The sequence below is a fragment of the Nannospalax galili genome, unplaced genomic scaffold (genome assembly GCF_000622305.1).
Source record: "Nannospalax galili isolate Female #2095 unplaced genomic scaffold, S.galili_v1.0 scaffold433, whole genome shotgun sequence".
In the NCBI taxonomy this organism is placed as follows: domain Eukaryota; kingdom Metazoa; phylum Chordata; class Mammalia; order Rodentia; family Spalacidae; genus Nannospalax; species Nannospalax galili.
In genome coordinates, this window is record NW_008338715.1 from 1,608,357 (window position 1) to 1,620,243 (window position 11,887).

An 11,887-nucleotide genomic window follows, 5' to 3' on the forward strand; every position below is an offset into this window, starting at 1 on the left:
TTATATACATATATATATATGAGAATATGTACTTTATATACATACATATATGCAGGCATATACTATATGTACACATTGAACTTGCAACAAGGTGTCAGCCTGCACAATACCCATGCAAAGTCAATCAGACAAAAACCTAGCATAGATAGAACTTGGTAAATGGGCAGCAAGCCCAAACCTTAGCTATTGACAGCTGGCTACTTTTGAGTGAGAGTTGATAATCTTTAAGGGAAAGATTCTAGATAGGCTGGTTAAACTCCAGTGGATGAAATTGCACCGAGGGACATCTGTATGCAAACTTGACTTGGTAGGCCTTAACTTATATGGCAGAATACATGAAATTTTGCTGGGAGGGCATGAGGGCTGTGCATAGGGGTGGCTGTACAAAGATGATTAAGATGTTCTGCATGAAGTGCACAAAAATTCAATGCAATATGCAGAAAGGAATAATTATCTTCTTCATAAATCACTTAACTTAATATATTTTTGTTATAATATTATGGAGTATTTCTTATATATTATATCAGGCTGTAGTAGGAGATAAAAGCATTTTACATTATCTTGTGGAAAATTCAAAGATTCCTACTTTCCCTCTATTATTTCCCTTTGTTGCATTTACCATCATTATCTCCCTCATAACCCTCATCTTCATCCTCTCTAATCTTCACTTTCACCTTTGGTCACATTCAGTATCTAAGACTACATAGAATTAAAGTATGCTGGAATCTTTGCTTGATGGTAGGGTTTCAAAAGAGAGTTATGAATAATTCTGATAAATGTAATTATTTTCATATAAGCAATTTTAGTTTATATTTCCATTCCTCAATGTTTCCTCAAATTAAGTGTCATCTCCATATCTTGGCTACAATCTTTTATTTTTAATTCTTCAAGTTCTGTTGATGAAGCTACACATATTTTAGTAATGTTATACATTACTCTCACTTAACACCATTTTTGCTAGCTCTTATTAAGATGTATCAGTATGTCTAGGTACTTATGTGTAGTAGTTATATCTCATTTTTTTCAGCTTTTTTCAGATTAGAATAAAAACCCTGATTTATCTGGTATCATGCTTGCATAATGTTTAAAACATGTAATTCTCATATTGTAGTAGTGGAAGTAGTTGAGCAAATGACACTTTAATGATGTTTACTACAGAATAATTGAGGGTGATAGCTGTCCTAGTTTGTCTATCCATTGCTGTGACAAAACACTCTGACCACTACCAACTTGGGCAGGAAAGGGTTTATTCGGCTTTTATTTTGACATCTCCTGGGTCATAGTTCATCAGGGAGCCCAAGGTAGAAACTCAAGCAAGAATTTGGAGGCAGGAGGTGGAGCACAGGCCATGGAGGAACATTTCTTACCGGCTTGCTCCCCTGGCCCCTGCTCAGACTGCTTTCCTATGCAACACAGGCCCACCTGCCAGGGGTGGCACCACCCACAGTGGGCTGGGTCCTCCCACATCACTCAACAATCAAGAAGGTTTCCTATGGACATGGCCCCAGGCCAGTCCAATGAAGGCAATTCCCCAGTTGAGGGTCCCTCAACCCAGGTGTGCCAAGCTGACACTAAAGCTATCCAGCACAGTAGTTAACCATATCATCAGAGATGCTGAATTTACAAATATGGACATTAAAATATAAGTATTTTAAATATATTCTTAAAGTCATGTAGAAAATTACTATTGAGACAATAATTTTTTACTTATTAAAAGTGGTTTCATGGAATAACTAGTAAAGCCAATACTAGTTTTGCTGACTATTACAAAAAGTAAGTAAACAAAGTTGATATACTTGTTTTCGGCAGTTTTGCTAGTTTATTCCAAGCTCCAAAAATTCCAACTCAGTGCTGCCAAAATGGGTCAGCTGGAAAAGGAACTGTGGACAAGACTGATGATCTGAATTGATCCCTGAAACCCACATGCTGGGAGGAATCTACTCTTACAGGTTGTCCCTGTTCTATGCATGTTCATTGAGGCAAACACACACCCTCCAATCACACAATAATAAGGAAACAAACAAATAAATAAATACATAAATGTAGCAAAATGGTAACACATAAACTATTTTTTAAGAACTTGAAATTTCACTTGAATAAGACAATTACATTGTCTGTTACATCCAGGACTTGCATAAAAGTTAACATATAATGTGAAAAAGTATATGGGGCTCAAATATAATACTTTACTGAAATTGATTCTAACTCTAATAATCTGATCCATATTTGGATATCAAACTTACAATAAATTTTAAAAAATACTTTATTTTTATTTTTTATGTGTATGAATATTTTGCCTGCGTGTAGGATGGTGCACCCATGTGGTACAATGCCCGTGGAGGTCAGAAGAGGACATCAGATCCTCTGGAACTCAAGTTATGGATGGTTGTTAGCCATCATGTGGGTGCTGGGAATCAAACCTGGGTCTTCTGCAGAAACAGACAGTGCTCTTAACCGCTGAGCCATCTCTTCAGCCCCACTTATAACAAATTCTAACGAAGCATTTACCTCTAAGATTTAAATGTTTGATTAAGGAAAACTACTGACGGATGGCTGATGAATGAAGTCTTATTTCAGTTTTTCCTATGATACATTCACAGACAGAAACAACTGAGGTAATAAGGTCAAGAGCATCAAGGAAAAAGAACTAGAAGTATTGAGCAAAATTTTCAATTTTCATAACTGTTCCTCTAGCATGTGCTTTGATTGGTGGTTAGCTAAGACTATTTGACTTTTCAGATTAATTTAGACAGGGTTTCAGAATTGCTGATGCCACACCAAAAATATTTAACTGTGTGGAAATAGTATTTTTGTTTTTTTGTTGCCATCAGTGCATTTTAATATCCACATTTAGAGTTTTTGCTGCCTTTAAAATAAGTAAGTGCTACAAAATTCTCATTTGTTTGGTGATATCAAGGCTACAATCCTTTGAATAGAAGTAGCCATGAAATTGCTCTTACAATTTTATTCTTCTTTTTCTTTGACAGTCTATTTACCTTTGTTTTCAGATTCGATTTCAAAAAACATCTAAAACTTAATTTGATTCTTTTGAAAATATTTTTTAAAATGTTGTGTCCATTTAGTACACATTTATTGAGCAGCATTTGGTTTTACGTTACTTACACTCACACTCTGGATATAGAATATGGACAAAAATAAAGAAAAAAATTAAAGATAGGAAAATGTTCTGCCTTCATGAAAATTTGTAAAAATTAATATCAAGAAATTAAAATGAAATATGATAAATATTGAAATATAGATTTCATATGATAGTATAAGATATGGATGTGGCCTTAAAATAGTTCAGAGATCTACAGGGTACCCCTGGAAATTGGCGGTTAAGAGTATAAAACTAGAAACAACATGAAGGGTTCTGCTTTCTCCATTCTGAATCAATAGTGTACATGAAGGCTGAGATATAGAACAAGAGAGGGAAATAAGAGGGAAACAAATTACAATGGAAAAATATGTTTGTTTGTAGATGATATATTCCATACACAATGGGCCCTAAAACTCCACCAGAAAACTCTTAGATCTGTAAACAGATTTAACGAAGTGCAAAGGACCCAAAATCAAAAGGTAGAAATAATATATATCTCAATCGTGCTGAAAAAGAAATTCGAAATATTCCCATTTACAATTGCTTAAAAATACCCAAGAATAAATAGAAACAAGAAATTGGAAGGCCTCTACAAGAAAACATTGAAAATAGGAATTGAAGAGGATACTAAAAATTAAAGGACCTCCCATGATCATCACTCTCATGGATTAGCAGAATTGATACTGGGAAAATAGCTATACTACCAAGAGAACACTATAGATAAAACAAATCCTCATTAAAATTTAAATGTCATTCAACCCAGAAATGCAACAAAGTCCTTGCATATACATCAAAACAAACAAACAAAAAAACAAAAACAAGACATCCCAAATTGACAAAGACATTTTCCACAATTTTCGATTTCAAATTACACTACAGAGCCCAGTAATTTTTAAAAAATTAAAAATAGTAAAAAACAGCATTGTACTGGCAAAATGAAACATGTAAATAAAGCTAGACATTTAGATCAATTCAACAGAATAGAGGACATAAAAAGAAGCCTACATAGCTATAGCCACCTGTTTTTTTTTTTTTTTTTTTTTTTTTTTTTAAAAAAAAAAAAAGAAAAATGCCCAAAATACACATTGGAGAAAAAGGTGGGCTCTTCAATAAATGATACTAGTAAAACTGGATATACACCAAGTTTAAATAGGAAACTACTTATCTCTAATCTTACAGGAAAATTAATTTCTGATGGATTAGACACCATAATATAAGATCTGAAACTATAAAACTGATAGAGGTATTAGCACAAACATTTGACAAATGAGATCTCATGAATTAAAAAGGATCTTCAGAGCAAAACAAAGCAATTAGTCAAGTGAAGAAACAGCCTACATAATTGGAGAAAAATGTTAGCTGTACATCTGACAGAAAATTAATATGTATAATGTACAAAGAACTAAACAAATAAACATCCAAAACTAAAAAAAGCCAATCAACAAACGTAGAGTGTAATGAATAGACAATTTTGAAATCATGAAGTGCAAATGGCCAAAAACATATAAAAATATTCAACACCACTAGCCACCTGAGGAATGCAAATAAAAGCTGCACTGAGATTCCAGCACGTTTCAGAAAAGTAGTTAGTAAAAATAACAAAACAAAACAAAACAAAACAAAACAAAAAAATGCCAAATATTTGTGAAGTTATATTCAAAAGGGACACTATTACACTACTTTTAGGAAATGGCTCAGTCATAATGCAAAGCAGTATGTCAGTTCCTTAATAAAATTAAAAATAAACATTCCATATGACCACTTCATGTAATTTCATGGTATTTATGCAAAAGAGTCAAAGTTCACATATGATAGATAAAATTGCACATCAATGTTTACTGTAGTTCTGTTCATAATAGCTAAACTAAGGAAGCAATCTAAGTGTCCAAAACAGGAATGCCTAATGAAAAGGCCTTTTATATATATAGCAGAAAATTTTCAGCAACAGAGAAAAGTGAATATATATCTTTAGTATAAGAATGGATGAAGCTGTAGACAATTATATTAAATATTTTAGGTCGGCCTCAGGCAAAAATAATCACATTTTCTATCATTTTAATGTGTTAAAAATATAGATGCTTGAAATTATACATTGACTGGCAACATGAAATAGAAGTGAAACAGAACAAAGGGGACTAATGGGAGGAGAGGTTAAAAAGGGGGAAAATGTGGGATATGGGTAGTATAAACTCAAAGTATATTTTATATACTTGTTTGTAAATGCTTTATATTACCCCAAATTATAAAAAAACAAAATAAATATGAATTACAAAGAGAATTTTTGGCATTGATGATGAATAAGACATAGGCAAGGGGGAAACATATGAAGAAAAGAGTGATTCAAAGAGAAGAAACTCTTCAAAATCTCAGCAGTGATACATAATAGATCACATTAAAAACAAGATATGCAGGACCCCATGAGCTCCTTTTTTGGACATTATGGAGAAAAAAGAACAAGAAAAACAAGGCCAGTGTGATCGTAGGACCAAGTTTTAAAAGATCCAATAGCCATAATAAAAAGTTAAATCATTCCCATGTAATTTACTTACATTTTGAGTTTCTCAATAGTATAATCTGTTTTATGATTAAAAATAAACAGTTCTGGTACTAGGGAAAACAATGAACGGTAAAGGAAGACTGTGAGGCAGAACATTTCTTCCCATTCTCAGTGTGAGAGATGAACCTGGGCCTGTACCAGGGGTGTCATGAAAAAATGAAACTTAACCAGTAGAACTTAATGAATGCCTAAATGTCTGAAGTCAAGATGGTACAGGAAAAATGTATGAATTTTAAAGGCTTTGATTGATGATTCTGAGAAATGGTATCATTTTTATAACCGGTCTGGAAACACAGCATGAAAAAAGTCATGTTACATTAGATATTTATAATGGAACTCTGTGATAAAAACAGAATATAAAGACCAAAAATACCAAAAGGAATCATCTGAAGAAAACAAAAAGGGCTCAGAGACATAAGAGGAAGATGAGGGGATTACTTAATCATGGACATCATCCATACACCAAGAAGCAGCAGAGAGGGGAGCATTGACGACACAGAGAGGAGGGGACTGCTCAGCCAAGAGGAAGGCAAAGCTCAGATGTGGAAATTCTAAATTTAATGCACCCATTGTACATGTGTTTCTCTAAAATTACTTGTATAAAGTAGAAAGCCTGATGGAATAGTCTAAGTGAATACTCAATAGCAAATTAAATGATTTCAAGTACTACTGGCCTGGGTACAAATCCAAGGACTGTTTACTAGATCATTTTTTGGTAAATTAGATGACTCCCATAAGTTTAATCTTCCTGTTATTACTGAAGTCCATTAAACCATGATTGTAAGGTGATGAGCTCGGTAAATATTTCTTGCTATTACCATCTGAATATATATTGGGTCGTTCATAATTTAAACTGTGCATGGTCTCTCGTTTTAATAACATCATCAGAAATCTAAGTAATTTTTTTGAAAAAAATTTTAACATTTTTAAAATTTCATAGGAGTATTATATCTGAATTATTTCTAGCACTCCAGTCCCCCTCTAAATTTTCCCATAATCCCCTCCCTCTCAATTTCTTGTCATCTTCCTTGATTATTATTATTATTACATATAGAACACACACAAACACACACACACACACACACACATATACACACCTACATGGGGCTTGGAGAGATAGTCCAGAGCACTGGCTGATCTTGCAGAGGACCTAGGTTCAATTCCTAGCACCCACATGACAGCTAACCAACCATAACTTCAGTTCCGTGGGACTCTGACACCTTCTGACCTCTGTGGGCATTACTTGATACATGTATACCTATATACACGCAGGCAATACAATCAAACACATAAACTAAAAAGTATATATATATATATATATATATATATATATATATATATATGGACTAGATAATGTCTTAGGGAGTTAGGCCCCAGAGAAAACTGACTCAACCTCCCTCAGCATCCATTGATTGCCTATAGCTGCTTGTGTTGAGGTGAGATCCTCTGATATTTCCTCCACCCATGCTGGCATGTCAATTGGTAATGTCATTATGTAGACCTTGTTAGGCTATCATATTGTGTAAACTTTAAGACTGCTACTTCCCTACCATGTCTAATGTGCATTACCTAACAGAACACATCTGGTTCTTCTTGTACTTAAATCTTTCTGTCCCTTCTTTCACAATGTTCCCGGGGCCTCCAGTATACAGGTTACATTGTAGATGCATCAGTTAGGCCTGGACACCTCCCAGTCACTTATCTTTGCATTTTGGCCAGATTTGTAATAGTCTCCTCTTTTGCAAGGAAAAGTTTCTTTGATGAGTGATGAGAGCCACACTTATCTGTGAATATGAAGTTATGTATTTAGAATATAGCAAATCTTAAAACAATATTTGTTTGAAAAATAACAGTAGCAGGTTCTTCTTTGATGTCTGTTACCTCTCCAAACACGTGCATTTGGCTTTGTTTACAGTACCATGCATGGATTTACTCCTATTTTGCAGGCCTTAAGTCCAGATAGATGGCCTCCATGATAAGTGTGCCACTATTTCACCAACAGAGATAATTTGTTAGGCCAGGCACTGTGGCCCATAGACTTTACATATATGCAGCACATTGATTGATGTTCTCCCTTGGCAATTGTAATAGTACCTACTGATACTCTGAGAGCTAGTCTTCAGGTAGAAGGCTCAGTTCCAGCTCAATTGTTCCAAGTCCTATGTCCAAAGTATGTCATATTTTCAGTAGTAGTGTCTTACCTTCAAGTTCTTGGAGGCAACCAAGTGCTGTGGCAACAGCTTGTATTGTTTTGGGAGTCATTTGACTACCTGACCAACAACTCCAAGGGAGGTTCCCCTTGCCTAGCAATGTGATTTCTATTAAATAACCTTCAGCTATCCACACACACTCACATGTATCTTATAAGCATAATGTACAATTTTCATTTGTCTTATTAAATAATACATTTCCCTTTGATTTAGTGCTCCATTTAGTTATGATTTATCTGTTTCCTCTTTGTCCCCATTTATAGCCATCTCTCCTCCCTCCCCAGTTAAATCCTCCTCCCTCCAATTTTCCCCAAATTTCCCGTTGATAACACCTGTGTCCAATTATCCCCTTCTATGGACCTCCTTCTAACCCCGCTCCCCGACCCCATGGTTCCTTTCTAGTCTCCTGTCTCTGGTTCTACACTCAGTTCTAAAGATTTGGAGCTGGGATACACATATGAGTGAGAAAATACGTCACTTACTCTTCTGAGTAAGAGTTACTTCACTCACTGTTAAGTTTCAAGGTCCATCCATTTACCTGAAAATTTCATGATTTCACTTTTCTTTTTTGATTTTTTTTTTTGTTTGCTCTTGTTTTGGAGACAGTGTTTCTGTGTAGACGCAGCTGGCCTGAAACTCCCTATACAAAACAGACTGTCTTCAATTTCACATTAAAAGTATGTTCCACTATGCCTGGCACGATTCATTTTTCTTGAATATGAGCAGAGACTGGAGAGATGGTTTAATGTTTAAGGACACATGCTGTTATTATAGAAGACCCTATTGTGTTTGCCAGCAGCTGTGTTGGGCAGCCCATAACTGTGTGACTTCAAATACAGGACATCTGATGTTTTGTTCTCAACTGCCACTTCATTCATACACACACAGACACAGACACACAGACACACACACACACACACACACACACACACACACACTTAAAAATGAAAATATTCTCAATTATTCTACAAAATCCTCAAAAATATTTTTAGAAGTGCATTTAAAAAGTGTATGTAGTGGGAGGGACTTCAGATGTTCGCAATGTAGGGGGCTGGCACGGTGCAATTTGGGGAGCTCACCAATACCTGAGCTAAGAGGGTGGTCCAGAGATCTGGGGTGCTAAGAGCAAAAGGGGTGCCCAAGGCTAGAAGGAGAATAGAATGTGGGGATTGGAGTTGCTCAGGCTGAAGAGTAGGTGAGGTGCAGTAGAGGAGCTCAGACAACCCAGGAAAGAAGGCTGATCTGTGAAATTCAATTAAAGTTGGGGGTGGGGCAAGCCAGGGTAGAAGGTGGGTCTCAGTAATCAAAGGCAAGTTGGGGGTAGGGTCAGCCTATGAAGGCTCTAAGAAACTAGTCTGAAACCTTGAGCTGGTCTGAGTGCAGGGGATCAGGACAAAAGGAGCAGGTCAGACTAAGAGGGTAGTCCAAAGATCTGGGGTGCTAAGAACAAAAGGGGACTGGGCCCATGGACAGAAGGACAACAAGGTGTGGGGTGGGGAGATTGGGGTTGCTCAGGCTGTAGGCAGAGAAAAGTAGGCAGAACAGACTTACCAGGGAAGAGGCTGGTCTGGGGACAATAACTTGACAAAACAGACCTTAAGACAAATAACAGATTGTATTAATTCCAGTGGGGGAGGGGCTATGGGAGCGTGCCCTTGGGGTGTGTGTGACAGGACTGGGGGGCGAAAAATGATGATTAAGATGGATTGAGATGTTCTGTATGAAATATACAAAAATACATTTTGAAAAAAGTACTGGAAAAGAAAAGTGTACTTAAATGCTTAATTTCTCCCTCAATATTCACCTTCTACCTGCTCTGAACGTCTTATATTAGATGCCAAAAACCTACAACATTTCTAACCATCCTGCTCAGTAAAGCAGTTTTTCCATAGAGTGTTTATGTCACAATAGTGGTGTGTTTCCTTCTTACTGTATACCACTGTTCCACCTGTCTTTTCTCTCTCTGACTCAGGTGGACAAAGTTCCAATCAGGAGCATGTTGTTCTAGCAACAGTAAAATACAGGAATGCTGGCCCAATCAAGCAAAGATGGCTAAAGATTCTGCTGAGATATTGAGCTCAAGTTTCATTAGACAAAATCAAACATGTGACTTAGATTTTTCACAGGACAACTTTGTAAATCTCATGACAGGGAAGGAGAAGGAATAATTACAAAGTTACATAACATTCTGCAGTGCGAAAAAAACTTTATAAATAATGTTTGATAAGTATTAATGGCCACCACTGTCACAAATCTCAAACCTCAGTCAATGATATGCTTATGCTAGGTCACCATTTAAATGATTAAAGAGTCATATGATCTGAAGAGAAACCACAGTATAGTTCATCATGTACTATTGCATTAGTCCATTGCAGTACTAGTTCAGAAGATCACTAATATATTGTCTGGCCTTGAAACAAAACACTCCTCTAAAGGAACCTTTATGGTGTACTGCGTAACGGGAGAAGCAGGCGGGAGAGAACTTCTCAAAACAGCAGTTCAACATATTCTTAGGTGAGTAAGTCAGCCTGAATGTTTTTAGTAACAAAATTTCTCATAACTAAGAGTTATGGCTATATATCAATATCGCTATATATCAGTAGAAAACAAAAAAATAAAACACGGAAAGATCGAAATTTGAAAAGTTAAAATTAAAACGCAGTACGAGCAAAAGTTAAGATTAAAAAACAAATGAATGGCATTGAATTTATACTGAGTTATTTCCTTTATTTCATAATCCCAAGTAGAATTATATGAGGGGTTGGGAAAAATTACTAAAAATTAAGTGGATTGAGCAAAACATCATGAATGTCTGTAAATATACACAACTATATTTACATTTTTATTAAATTTTTAGAAATTATATAGAACATATTTTGTCACCGCACCCCTCTAACGGCAACCTTTTCAGTACGTCCACCATATATACACATATGTGTATATACTCTCCAGTGAAATATGTGTCCATGAATGACCTTTGATATGGATCCATCCACTGGAGACTTTTTAACTTGTCCAAAGTCACACCTCTGGTTGCAGATAATTTTTCAGTTAGGTTTAGAGTTACCTAGCCACTTCCCCATTTCTATGGTGAGATTTTGTCTGGCTTGATTTATAGTTTGCCTTATTATGGGAATTTATAAATTTGAATTTATATGCACTACTTGGAAAATAAAATATAGTTATGGTTGTAAAATACGTAAATATTTTGGTGTTGCAAGTATCTTGGCAAGCCTATTTAAAGTGATAAGTACACATATGTGTCTTAAAGAGTTTTTCTATGATGAAAAGTCAACTCTTTTGATGGCTGTTTACATTATTGTGTATATATTCAAGAATTAACCATACCTAAACACTGAATATATTTAATTTTTCTAAATGAAGTTTTTTCTTTGTAGATTTGTGGTTTTCAGATTCTTTAAAAACATCGCTCACATTTGAAAATTATTTCAACAGACTTTGTTTTCAATGTGATATTATTATAGTAATAAACTAATGTTCTTCTCCTTGACCTAGAGACACTAAAATAAATGTTGAGCCTGTGATCTGGATTTCTGTATTTTATACAGCCTAATATTGGCCAAAAACTAACTCCAAATCTTTGATATAATTTTAAAGATAAAGCATGATTTCCATAGCCCTTTTTGTAAATGTTCTACACAAATCAATTTTTTTCTTTATTCTTTATTTCTTGCTGTTCACGCTTCATTTTTTTTTTCACCACTCCACAATGGGAATGTGTCCCATTGATTGGCAAAGAATGCACACTGATGAATACCATTTGCCATACATTATGCAAAAGCCTGGCTGCCTGAAATATCCCTGTAATGTGTTATTGTTCTCTTTTACAAAGAAGAGAACTCATGGTGAATGCTGCTTGATTTTCACAATATTTAGTTAGGTCCTGGGATTTTTTTTTCTCATTTCCAAATTTAGATTTTTTTCATCAATAGCATAAATTATGTTTAAATTTTCCCCTATTATATGGAATAGCCAAGTAAATAGTTTTAACTCATATTT